Genomic DNA, 13,702 nt, shown 5'->3' on the forward strand with positions numbered 1-13,702 from the left:
AAATAGCAACAGAGCAGTAACGTGCGGTGAGGTTGATGGCTGGTGAGGCACTGACTTCAACACAGTCAGATTTACAAACATATGAACCCTAAAGAGTATCTTATTCACCATTTGATTGGCAGCAGTTAACAGTTTATGTTTAAAAGCTCATACCAGCATTCTTCCCTGCTTGGCACTCAGCATCAAGGGTTGGAATTGGGGGTTAAATCACCAAAAATGATTCCCGGGCGCAGCGCCGCTGCTGCCCACTGCTCCCCTCACCTCCCAGGGGGTGATCAAGGGATGGGTCAAATGCAGAGGACACATTTTTTCAAAGTTCTTATTTATTTTTGTTTCAAAGAAAATATTTCATGCATTTTATTGGATATTTATTTTATTTTTGTTAATTTTAAGAAAATGTTAAACTACCTACCTCCTGCTATTATATAAGCTTGACCGATAATAAACAGACCCAGCCTGTTTCAAAAAAACATTTGTGGACCTTCAAGATTTGTACTTGAGGACCCCTGTTCTAAGGTATATTTTGCTACTGTATTTTATTCATCCTTCCGTGTTACCATGTAAATGTGACACTATGTGCACCTTTTCTTATGTCTGCACAGCAGAATTGGCCACCTGGGGTTGTTTTTAAATGTGCTATATAAATAAATAAACTGAACTGACTGTAATTAATTAATCGCAATTAACGCAATAATTGGACACCCTTCTCTGGCCCGCCAGACATTCCCAAATATTTTTTTTAGATCTTTAAGATGGAAACTGTAGCTGCCATTATGATGTTTTCAAATGACCGTAAGTCTTGAACTATACAAAGTATTTCAATGGTTGGAATCTGCGCTTTTGCATGATATACTTACGAGTTACTATGGTAATCTAATTAGTTACTATGGTCATCTAAGTCACAGCAGCTCAGACGAGGCACACAGCAGTGTGGGTGGAGGAGCGTTTCCAGAGCGGCCAGCCTGAAATGCGGGTGTCAGGGACAAACGCGAAAGGAGATTTTTACAACAAAGTTGTAAACTGATACATTTCGTGTTATGTTGCATTTTTGTTGCGTTTTGCTTGATTGTAAAATATGTCGATCGAGAGGGAGTGTGACGTTCATATGTTGTCAATATTCAGTGTTTTATCATTCATAGTTAATATTGTAAGTCCCACATTCTTTATTTTCATGTACACTTTGATTTTCTCATTCAGTAAACATTTTTTAATTCTATTCCGTTTTTATGGTTGTCTGTCATAACATTTTTAGCATTCAATCAGACATGATTGTGAGGTTTTGTATTAGTGTTCATAAAAATAGATATACCAACCCCCAGGCACATTTTTTTCTCTAAATGTGTCCGCCCGAGGCAAAATAATTGCCCAGGCCTGCTCTAGTATTTGTGTCTTCTAAAAAGCTCTCTTTAAAGGCCTACTGAAATGTTTTTTTTTTATTTAAACGGGGATAGCAGGTCCATTCTATGTGTCATACTTGATCATTTCGCGATATTGCCATATTTTTGCTGAAAGGATTTAGTATAGAACATCGACGATAAAGTTCGCAACTTTTGGTCGCTGATAAAAAAAAAAGCCTTGCCTGTACCGGAAGTAGCGTGACGTCACAAGTTGAAAGTCTCCTCACATTTCCCCATCGTTTACACCAGCAGCGAGAGCAATTCGGACCGAGAAAGCGACGATTACCCCATTAATTTCAGCCAGAATGAAAGATTCGTTGATGAAAAACGTGAGAGTGAAGGACTAGAGTGCAGTGCAGGACGCATCTTTTTTCACTCTGACCGTAACTTAGGTACAAGGGCTCATTGGATTCCACACTCTCTCCTTTTTCTATTGTGGATCACGGATTTGTATTTTAAACCACCTCGGATACTATATCCTCTTGAAAATGAGAGTCGAGAACGCGAAATGGACATTCACAGTGACTTTTATCTCCACGACAATACATCGGTGAAGCACTTTAGCTACGGAGCTAACGTGATAGCATCGTGCTTAACTGCAGATAGAAACAAAAGAAATAAGCCCCTGACTGGAAGGATAGACAGAATATCAACAATACTACCAAACTCTGGACCTGTAACCACACGGTTAATGCTGTACCGCCTGACGAAGCCTAGCAATGCTGTTGCTAACGACGCCATTGAAGCTAACTTAGCTACGGGACCTCGATAGAGCTATGCTAATAACATTAGCTCTCCACCTACGCCAGCTCTCATCTGCTCATCAACACCAGTGCTCACCTGCGTTCCAGCGATCGACGGAGCGACGAAGGACTTCACCCGATCATCGATGCGGTCGGCGGCTAGCGTCGGATGCGCGTCTGCTATCCAAGTCAAAGTCCTCCTGGTTGTGTTGCTGTAGCCAGACGCTAATAAACCGATCGCACCTACAGGTTTCTTCTTTGCAGTCTCCATTATTCATTAAACAAAGCGACCGACCTATTCCAAAATGTCTGATTCAACTACTGACGTCACGCGCATACGTCATCATACCTAGACGTTTTCAACCGGAAGTTTCCCGGGAAATTTAAAATTGCACTTTATTAAGTAACCCGGCCGTATTGGCATGTGTTGCAATGTTAAGATTTCATCATTGATATATAAACTATCAGACTGCGTGGTCTGTAGTAGTGGGTTTCAGTAGGCCTTCAAAAAAGAACATTGTATTTCTTGTATTTGCTTCAGTACACTTTTAAGCGGATTTATTCGTCGCCTTGGTTTGCAAATACATATTTACCACATGGTCGGACATGTTAAGGGTCCAAAAAGGAACCAAAGAGGACTACTAACTGCATATCAGACCAGACTTAGCGGTTACATTGTACCTTCTGATTGCAACGGGGACATAAGCCATTTGTTTGAAGAACGATCGCCGATACACAAAGTGATTACAACTCTTTAACACCGAATTCCTTGGAACCGCCATCAATGGCACCACAATGCACGGCAGGTGCTAAATCCACTATTTATGTGCGATTGTGTAGATGCCCTTGACTTGATTGTATCGTTCTCCTCTCTACAGAGCGGTTGTCCTTCACTGGACCCTCTGAAAGAATCGCAGAACAACGCACCAAAAGTATCCAGGTGTTAAAAGTTCAAAGAGTATCAATAACTCGCAGACATCGAGTTTCTCCCGGTCCACAATAAAAGACTGCAGCCAATTTCCAGAGGGGGTGGCGAGAGGAGCCAGCCCGCAGAGCTTGATGGCACAGGCGTTTTAATCACTATGTCGCGGGCGTGAGGCTACCTTTAAGAGCGCAGCACAACATGATGAATGATCATCGGCTCAGCACAAGTGCTGCAGTCTGCAGGGCCGCTATGATGACGCGATGGAAACGGCTGATAAGTGGCATCTGGGGGGATGATTAATTGATGCCAACGCATTTCAATTTAACGGCTCTTTGATCAATTATTAATAAACCGCCTTTATTATGTACAACTTCAATTAACTGTCTTTCTACTTTGACCTATCCATGCCCTCTCGCCTGCAATGGAGGAACACTGCAAGACTGCAAACAAGCGTGCCTCAATGTTGGCGAATAATCCACTCTAACATGCATGAATTCTATTAAGGGGCTTAAGAATTAATTGGCGTCAAATGAAAGTGGAGGACATGCGCGATATATAAGCTCGGGGAGGAGAACCGCTCCGTTTTGTAGCCTTGTGAAGTTTCTCCCGTTTCCGTTCAAATTAATGGAAGGTAACAAAGAGCTGGGTTTAGGACGGGCAGGCGTACAATCCTGGGGTAGCTGTAAATTGGATCGCAGATTTCTCTGCGGACCCCCTAGGTGAGAGAGAGCTCATGAATGTGCCGCTAGTAAGTCGAAAATTGTTCCCCCTTAAGGCACATTCTTGTAATCTTGCTTGTCTGGCAGTCTGGTAGTGGAAGGGGGGGTGAAAAAAAAAGTACATTTAAAAAAAAAAATTGTCCGGGGGGGTATACGGTTAAAATGCTTCCAGAACGCTGAGGTTCTTATTGGGTTTTCTCGTCGCCTGGCAGTCATGGGTAATGTATGGCATTCTTGTAAAACAAAGAAGTAGGAACATGTTTGCACTCTTGTCATCTGCAGAGGTCAGATAGTAAGGATTAAATACCGTATTTTTTGGACTATAAGGCTTAAAAACAAGATGAAGATGATCTGTAAAACATAATCCATGCAACATTTTGACCAAAGAACCACCATTACATGTTATGTAGACCAGTGTTTTTCAACCTTTTTTGAGCCAAGGCATTTTTTTCATAAAAAAAATACGGACGCACACCACCAGCAGAAAAGGTTAAAAAATGAAACTCCACCAGGTTGTCGTGCCTTATTTTGAGTTTGTTGTTGTTTCCTGTGTGTAATGCTTTAGTTACTGTCTTGCGCTGTTATTTTGGTGACCCTTCCTGTATAGTTGGTGTTCTTCTGTAGCAGCTTCACGCCTTCCTTTGAGTGCTTTTGCCTGCACCTGCTTTGTTTTCGCAATCAAGACTATTTAACTTGTGCGTACGCTATCCTTCTTTGTGGGGACATTGTTGATTGTCATGTCATGTATGGATGTACTTTGTGGACGCCATCTTTGCTCCACATGCTGTAAGTTTTTGCTGTCGTCCAGCATTCTGTTTTTGTTGACTTTGTAGCCAGTTCAGTTTTACTTTTGTTTTGCATAGCCATCCTTATGCTTCAGTGCCATTTCCATTAGCCATTTTTGGTTTAAGTGTTACATACCTTTTTACCTGCACCCTGTCTCCCGCTGTGCTCTGCATATTGGGATCACGACAAACCATCCTCGACGCGTTCCGACTTCTACAAAGCAATGAACTACCTGCTGCCACATACTGATGTGGAGTATTACAAGATTACCCTGCCAAGCTCTACAAAGCGCAGGCACTAGACTACGGCACACTATGATTATTGATAGGGATGTCCGATAATCGCTTTTTTGCCGATTTCCGATATTCCGATATTGTCCAACTTTTAATTACCGATACCGATATCAACCGATACCGATATATACAGTCGTGGAATTAACACATTATTATGCCTAATTTGGACAACCAGGTATGGTGAAGATAAGGTCCTTTTTAAAAAAAAGTATAAAATAAAATAAGATAAATAAATTAAAAACATTTTCTTGAATAAAAAAGAAAGTAAAACAATATACAAACAGTTACATAGAAACTAGTAATTAATGAAAATGAATAAAATTAACTGTTAAAGGTTAGTACTATTAGTGGACCAGCAGCATGCACAATCCATCCATCCATCCATCTTCTTCCGCTTATCCGAGGTCGGGTCGCGGGGGCAGCAGCCTAAGCAGGGAAGCCCAGACTTCCCTCTCCCCAGCCACTTCGTCCAGCTCTTCCTGTGGGACCCAGAGGCGTTCCCAGGCCAGCCGGGAGACATAGTCTTCCCAATGTGTCCTGGGTCTTCCCCGCGGCCTCCAACCGGTCGGACGTGCCCTAAACACCTCCCTAGGGAGGCGTTCGGGTGGCATCCTGACCAGATGCCCGAACCACCTCATCTGGCTCCTCTCGATGTGGAGGAGCAGCGGCTTTACTTTGAGCTCCTCCCGGATGGCAGAGCTTCTCACCCTATCTCTAAGGGAGAGCCCCGCCACCCGGCGGAGGAAACTCATTTCGGCCGCTTGTACCCGTGATCTTGTCCTTTCGGTCATAACCCAAAGCTCATGACCATAGGTGAGGATGGGAACGTAGATCGACCGGTAAATTGAGAGCTTTGCCTTCCGGCTCAGCTCCTTCTTCACCACAACGGATCGATACAGCATCCGCATTACTGAAGACGCCGCACCGCGATCCGCCTATCAATCTCACGATCCACTCTTCCCTCACTCGTAAACAAGACTCCGAGGTACTGGAACTCCTCCACTTGGGGCAAGATCTCCTCCCCAACCCGGAGATGGCACTCCACCCTTTTCCGGGCGAGAACCAAGGACTCGGACTTGGAGGTGCTGATTTTCATCTCAGTCGCTTCACACTCAGCTGCGAACCGATCCAGTGAGAGCTGAAGATCCTGGCCAGATGAAGCCATCAGGACCACATCATCTGCAAAAAGCAGAGACCTAATCCTGCAGCCACCAAACCAGATCCCCTCAACGCCTTGACTGCGCCTAGAAATTCTGTCCATAAAAGTTATGAACAGAATCGGTGACAAAGGGCAGCCTTGGCGGAGTCCAACCCTCACTGGAAACGTGTCCGACTTACTACCGGCAATGCGGACCAAGCTCTGGCACTGATCATACAGGGAGCGGACTGCCACAATCAGACAGTCCGATACCCCATACTCTCTGAGCACTCCCCACAGGACTTCTCGAGGGACACGGTCGAATGCCTTCTCCAAGTCCACAAAACACATGTAGACTGGTTGGGCAAACTCCCATGCACCCTCAAGGACCCTGCCGAGAGTATAGAGCTGGTCCACAGTTCCACGACCAGGACGAAAACCACACAGTTCCTCCTGAATCCGAGGTTCGACTATCCGGCGTAGCCTCCTCTCCAGTACACCTGAATAGACCTTACCGGGAAGGCTGAGGAGTGTGATCCCACGATAGTTAAAACACACCCTCCGGTTCCCCTTCTTAAAGAGAGGAACCACCACCCCGGTCTGCCAACCCAGTGGTACCGCCCCAGATGTCCACGCGATGCTGCAGAGTCTTGTCAACCAAGACAGCCCCACAGCATCCAGAGCCTTAAGGAACTCCGGGCGGGTCTCATCTACCCCCGGGGCCTTGCCACCGAGGAGCTTTTTAACTACCTCAGCAACCTCAGCCCCAGAAATAGGAGAGCCCACCACAGACTTCCCAGGCACTGCTTCCTCATAGGAAGACGTGTTGGTGGGATTGAGGAGGTCTTCGAAGTATTCCCTCCACCGATCCACAACATCCGCAGTCGAGGTCAGCAGAACACCATCCTCGCCATACACGGTGTTGATAGTGCACTGCTTCCCCTTCCTGAGGCGGCGGATGGTGGTCCAGAATTGCTTCGAAGCCGTCCGGAAGTCGTTTTCCATGGCCTCACCGAACTCCTCCCATGTCCGAGTTTTTGCCTCTGCGACCGCTGAAGCCGCACACCGCTTGGCCTGTCGGTACCCGTCCGCTGCCTCAGGAGTCCTATGAGCCAAAAGAACCCGATAGGACTCCTTCTTCAGCTTGACGGCATCCCTCACCGCCGGTGTCCACCAACGGGTTCTAGGATTACCGCCACGACAAGCACCAACTACCTTGCGGCCACAGCTCCAATCAGCCGCCTCGACAATAGAGGCGCGGAACATGGTCCATTCGGACTCAATGTCCAGCACCTCCCTCGTGACATGTTCAAAGTTCTTCCGGAGGTGGGAATTGAAACTCTCTCTGACAGGAGACTCTGCCAGACGTTCCCAGCAAACCTTCACAATGCGTTTGGGCCTGCCAGGTCTGTCCGGCATCCTCCCCCACCATCGCAGCCAACTCACCACCAGGTGGTGATCGGTAGAAAGCTCCGCCCCTCTCTTCACCCGAGTGTCCAAAACATGAGGCCGCAAATCCGATGACACAACTACAAAGTCGATCATGGAAGTGCGGCCTAGGGTGTCCTGGTGCCAAGTGCACATATGGACACCCTTATGTTTGAACATGGTGTTCGTTATGGACAATCTGTGACGGGCACAAAAGTCCAATAACAAAACACCGCTCGGGTTCAGATCCGGGCAGCCATTCTTCCCGATCACGCCTCTCCAGGTTTCACTGTCGCTGCCAACATGAGCATTGAAGTCCCCCAGTAGAACGAGGGAATCACCCGGGGGAGCACTCTCAAGTACTCCCTCGAGTGAATCCAAAAAGGGTGGGTACTCTGAGCTGCGGTTTGGCGCGTAAGCGCAAACCACAGTCAGGACCCGTTCCCCCACCCGAAGGCGGAGGGAAGCTACCCTCTCGTCCACCGGGTTGAACTCCAACGTGCAGGCTCTGAGCCGGGGGGAAACAAGAATTCCCACCCCAGCCCGTCGCCTCTCACTGCTGGCAACGCCAGAGTGGAAGAGAGTCCAGCCCCTCTCGAGAGAACTGGTTCCAGAGCCCTTGCTGTGCGTCGAAGTGAGTCCGACTATATCGAGCCGGAACTTCTCCACCTCGCGCACTAGCTCAGGCTCCTTCCCCCCCAGCGAGGTGACGTTCCACGTCCCAAGAGCTAGCTTCTGTAGCCGAGGATCGGACCGCCAAGTGCCCTGCCCTCGGCTTCCGCCCAGCTCACATCGCACCCGACCTCTATGACCCCTGCTATGGGTGGTGAGCCCATTGGAGGGGGGACCCACGTTGCCTCTTCGGGCTGTGCCCGGCCGGGCCCCATGGGGACAGGCCCGGCCACCAGGCGCTCGCCATCGTGCCACACCTCCGGGCCTGGCTCCACAGGGGGGCCCCGGTGACCCGCGTCCGGGCAAGGGAAATCTGGGTTCCTCGTTTGTTTTCTTCATAGAGGTCTTCGAGCTGCTCTTTGTCTGATCCCTCACCTAGGACCAGTTTGTCTTGGGAGACCCTACCAGGGGGCATAAAGCCCCCGGACAACATAGCTCCTAGGATCATTGGGACACGCAAACTCCTCTACCACGTTAAGGTGGCAGCTCAGAGAGGATCATGTGTGCTTACGGACTGTATCCCTTGCAGACTGTATTGATATATATTGATGTATAATGTAGGAACCAGAATATTAATAACAGAAAGAAACAACCCTTGTGTGTGAATGAGTGTAAATGGGGGAGGGAGGTTTTTTGGGTTGGTGTACTCATTGTAAGTGTATCTTATGTTTTTTATGTTTATTTAATAAAAATAAAAAAAATAAAATAAAAAAAACGATACCGATAATAAAAAAAAACCGATACCGATAATTACCTTTTAAAGCATTTATCGGCCGATATTATCGAACAGCTGTAATTATTGATTTGCAAAAAATATTTTTTGGACCTATTAGGTGAAGTTGCATAATTTCCCATGGCACACCAGACAATATCTCACGGCACACTACCACGGCACAGTGGTTGAAAATCTCTGATGTAGACCACAAGGAAATAATTTACATTTAGAAAAAAATCACAACATGACCCCTTTAATGCGCCCTATAATCCGGTGCGCCCTATGGTCCGAAAAATACGGTAATTTGAAAGATTTATTCCATTTAGCACATTCAGCAGCCTAGAAAATTCACTTAAAATCCATTATAAGAGTAAACAACAAATTAGGTGTTCTTTACTTTCAATGTGAAGAATCCCCGAACACTCAGTGAGCCATTTTGGCTAAAGGAGGAAATTATATATTTCACATTAGTTTATAGTAGCCATATCTTCCTTTATTGGGATGTGTATTCATTGGGAACAGCTTGCTCCCCCCTCTATAAACAATTTATTACGATACTGGGGATAAAAAAAAAAAGGCAAATATGTGGTATTGGCAGTCTGGGAGAGAAGCCAAAGGATGTGTCAGGCACAATTATAGAATAAGGGTCGAATAAATGCTCCCGAGTATTGCTCTGGCCGCTTGTCCCTTTGGCTGTGTTCTCAGCTCCTGGAGCCAGTGGGGATGGGTGCATTAAGACACAGGTGGACTGATAGGGATTGAAAGTGACCCTCTGCTCTGAACACCGGCGCAGAGGTAGCGGACATCAAGCTAAGCCACTTTGACTCTCTCGGCTGGCTTAATTGCTCTGCGAACCTGGGTGCAGCATCGAGCGGCCTGACTTACTGCGCCCCTGGGAGTGCATTACCACTGCTCGGTCCGACTAATCGCCTCCTTTGTCCCCCATCATCCCCTGCACAGTTTGTCCACATCTAATGACAGGTCAGTGCAGATGTAGCCAGCACCATATACCCTCTTTTCATTACAGTACCTCACCATTGTAACCCCCGCCCATTGCTTTTTGTATTTCCTCAATTCGCAGATACTGATGAAGGGGAGTTACAGATCCACTGTCAAAACGATTCAGAGAAGATTCTGATAACAAAAAAAAATTATATATAACAAAATGAGAGTATTTTGTCAGTGTAGAGGCCATTGTGTGCTGCGAGATGAGACCAGGACAATTTCTCGTGATGATTCTTTTGTTGACAACATGCTCAATAGCAGCATCATTGCTCAGACAAAATGTCTCACTGGCCTGACTCAAAATCATCACCTACGAGGCATTTGACTGCAGGAGGACAAAAAGCTAGCTCCAACCCTCCCAAAGCTGGGGGAAACTTTTTTTGTTGGGGGAACAACATTTCAGTCGACACCGGCCCCGGTGGTGACCATTTGGAGACCTCAGTGAACTATTTCATCTATACCAGGGGTGTCAAACTCATTTTAGATCGGGGGCCTCATGGAGAAAAAGTCTACTCCCAAGTGGTAAAATCACGGCACGATAACGTAAATATAAAGACAAATTCTGATTGTTCTTTGTTTAAAAATAGAAAAAGCACATTCTGGAAATAGTACAAATCATAATGTTGGGGTTTTTTTACACTTACATGTTGCGGTTAATAGTATTCTATCTTTATTTGTCGTTTTTTATACTTTTTGAATAAATTATGTGATATGTTCATCAGTCAACTCATTGGTGTTAATTTTCAATCTATCAAGATGAAAAAATAATATCAAAATCAAATTACAGGATGTTATTTATGTTTGCTCATTTTCCTCGACTGGTGCACTAATATCATGTGGTTTATTTGTTTTACTATGTAGCATCATCTACAAATATACAAAAAATTGCTATTGCGACATATAGTGGACACATTTAGAACAGCAGTTTCTTTCATTCAAAAATTTCGGCTCATTTTTATACTTAACTCATCCCGCGGGCCGAATAAAACCTGTTTGCGGTCCTGATCCGGCCCACGGGCCTTACTTTTGACACCCCTGATGTATACCGTGTTTGCTTGTTTATCGGAGTGCTTTAGCATCTTTTTTTGAGGTGGAAAAAGTCGCAAATTTGTTTATTTGAGAGAATACCCAAAAGCTGTGTTCTAAACTCTTTAAAAACATTATTTGTGCTGGCTTTTGAAGGGGAACTTCATTTTTTTATTTTGTTCTGCCTATCGTTCACAATCATTATTAAAGACATGACAGATGGATTTTTTTAAATAAATTAACGCAGATAAAAGCCCGCTTACATAAAATCCGCCCATAAAATCCGATAACCATTCAAAAAGTGCCAACAATACTCTATTTACATTTCGTGACTTCAATATTAACCAAGTATTAGTGGTATTGTTATTATAAGCGTTAACGCAGACAAAGTATTTGTTACGGCGATGTAATCAATTCCGTGTTTCCCTATGTTTACATCATTGAGTGTACTGCTTCCTTGCTTCCCTGCTCCCTGTAAGCTTATTGTACATCATAAATCATGCATCTCACCTGGACACGTCTGAGTAGGTAATCCAATAAATTGGGAGACATTTTGACAGCCAATTTAAATTTTGAACTGGCGAGAACGACACGCAAAACGCTTGTAACGCCCCCACCCCCTTTCTTTTTGAGGATTATGAGACATTTTTCATCTAAATGGGAATATATGAACATAATAGCAGTCGGCATCCTAATGACAGCAGACATTGTACAGTAAGTGATGATGGATTATGTTTGGTGGCTCTCATTAAGTCTGCAGTGAGTAATAATCAGTGATAGAGTCAAAAGAGAAAACGTGATGCGTTTTGAAATTAATGTGCCGCGTATGCTTAAAATGATCAAAATACATAAATATTAAATATTTTTATAAATTTGACCATTACTACATTACATATATACTCACATCATGTATATACAACCTTAATGGAGGTGTTTGCATGTTTTTTAGGGGTTCTATAAGCATAGGCTTTTTTGTAAGGGGACTTTTGATGATTTAGAATGCATGAATAAAAAATCCATCAATCCGTCGTCATGTCTTACATAATGATTGTGAACGAAAGGCAAAATTCCTCGAAAAAAGTTTTAGTACTAAAACATTTTGACGGATTTTCGAGTGCCGTGTGTATAATGTTCTATATTCTCAATGGAACATTTAACATTTTGCTGTTGTTTACTTGAGTCATATTGCAGTCTACACATATCCCTTATGTGTGACTGCCATCTACTGGTCACACATATGATTACACCGTGTACCAACTAAATTTGCTTGGAAGTTGGTAAGCACAACCAGAATTATTCCGTACATTAGGCGCACCGGGTTATAAGGCGCACTGTCGATTTTTGAGAAAATGTAAGGATTTTAAGTGCGCCTTATAGTCCAAAAAAAAATTGTAGATCCCAAACAAAAGACTACTGCAGAGATGCTGGTTGCATATTTAGCGTATACTGTAACATTAAAGGCCTACTGAAATGAGATGTTCTTATTTAAACGGGGATAGCAGGTCCATTCTATGTGTCATACTTGATCATTTCGCGATATTGCCATATTTTTGCTGAAAGGATTTAGTAGAGAACATCGACGATAAAGTTCGCAACTTTTGGTCGCTGATAAAAAAAGTCTTGCCTGTACCGGAAGTAGCAGACGAGTAGCGCATGGCGTCACAGGTTGTGGAGCTCCTCATATCTGCACATTGTTTACAATCATGGCCACCAGCAGCGAGAGCGATTCAGACTGAGAAAGCGACCATTAATTTGAGCGAGGATGAAAGATTTGTGGTTGAGGAAAGTGAGAGTGAAGGACTAGAGGGCAGTGGGAGCGATTCAGATAGGGAAGATGCTGTCAGAGGCGGGTGGGACCTGATATTCAGCTGGGAATGACTAAAACAGTAAATAAACATAAGACATATATATATATATATATATATATATATATATATATATATATATATATATATATATATATATATATATACTCTATTAGCCACAACACAACCGGGCTTATGTTTAATATGCCCCAAATTAATCCGGCATAACAAACACCTCCCCCCTCCCGTCCATATAATCCGCCAATACAACTCAAACACCTGCACAACACACTCAATCCCACAGCCCAAAGTACCGTTCACCTCTCCAAAGTTCATACAGCACATATATTTCCCCAAAGTCCCCAAAGTTACGTACGTGACATGCACATAGCAGCACGCACGTACGGGCAAGCGATGCAATGTTTGGAAGCCGCAGCTGCATGCGTACTCACGGTACCGTGTCTGCGTATCCAACTCAAAGTCCTCCTGGTAAGAGTCTCTGTTGTTCCAGTTCTCCACAGGCCAATGGTAAAGCTTGACTGTCATCTTTCGGGAATGTAAACAATGAAACACCGTCCGTGTTTGTGTTGCTGAAGTCGGCCGCAATACACCGCTTTCCTCCTACAGCTTTCTTCTTTGCTGTCTCCATTGTTCATTGAACAAATTGCAGAAGATTCACCAACACAGATGTCCAGAATACTGTGGAATTTTGCGATGAAAACAGACGACTTAATAGCTGGCCACAATGCTGTCCCAAAATGTCCTCCACAATCCGTGACGTCACGCGCTGACGTCATCATACCGAGACGTTTTCAGCAGGATATTTCGCGCAAAATTTTAAATTGCACTTTAGTAAGCTAACCCGGCCGTATTGGCATGTGTTGCAATGTTAACATTTCATCATTGATATATAAACTATCAGACTGCGTGGTCGGTAGTAGTGGGTTTCAGTAGGCCTTTAAGTAATAGGAGACCACATGACTTGTGATGGGACGTCTAACTATGAACATAAAAACATTGAAGCTTCCGGATGAGATGCATAAAACACGC

The sequence above is a fragment of the Nerophis lumbriciformis genome, linkage group LG19, assembly GCF_033978685.3.
Source record: "Nerophis lumbriciformis linkage group LG19, RoL_Nlum_v2.1, whole genome shotgun sequence".
Lineage (NCBI taxonomy): Eukaryota > Metazoa > Chordata > Actinopteri > Syngnathiformes > Syngnathidae > Nerophis > Nerophis lumbriciformis.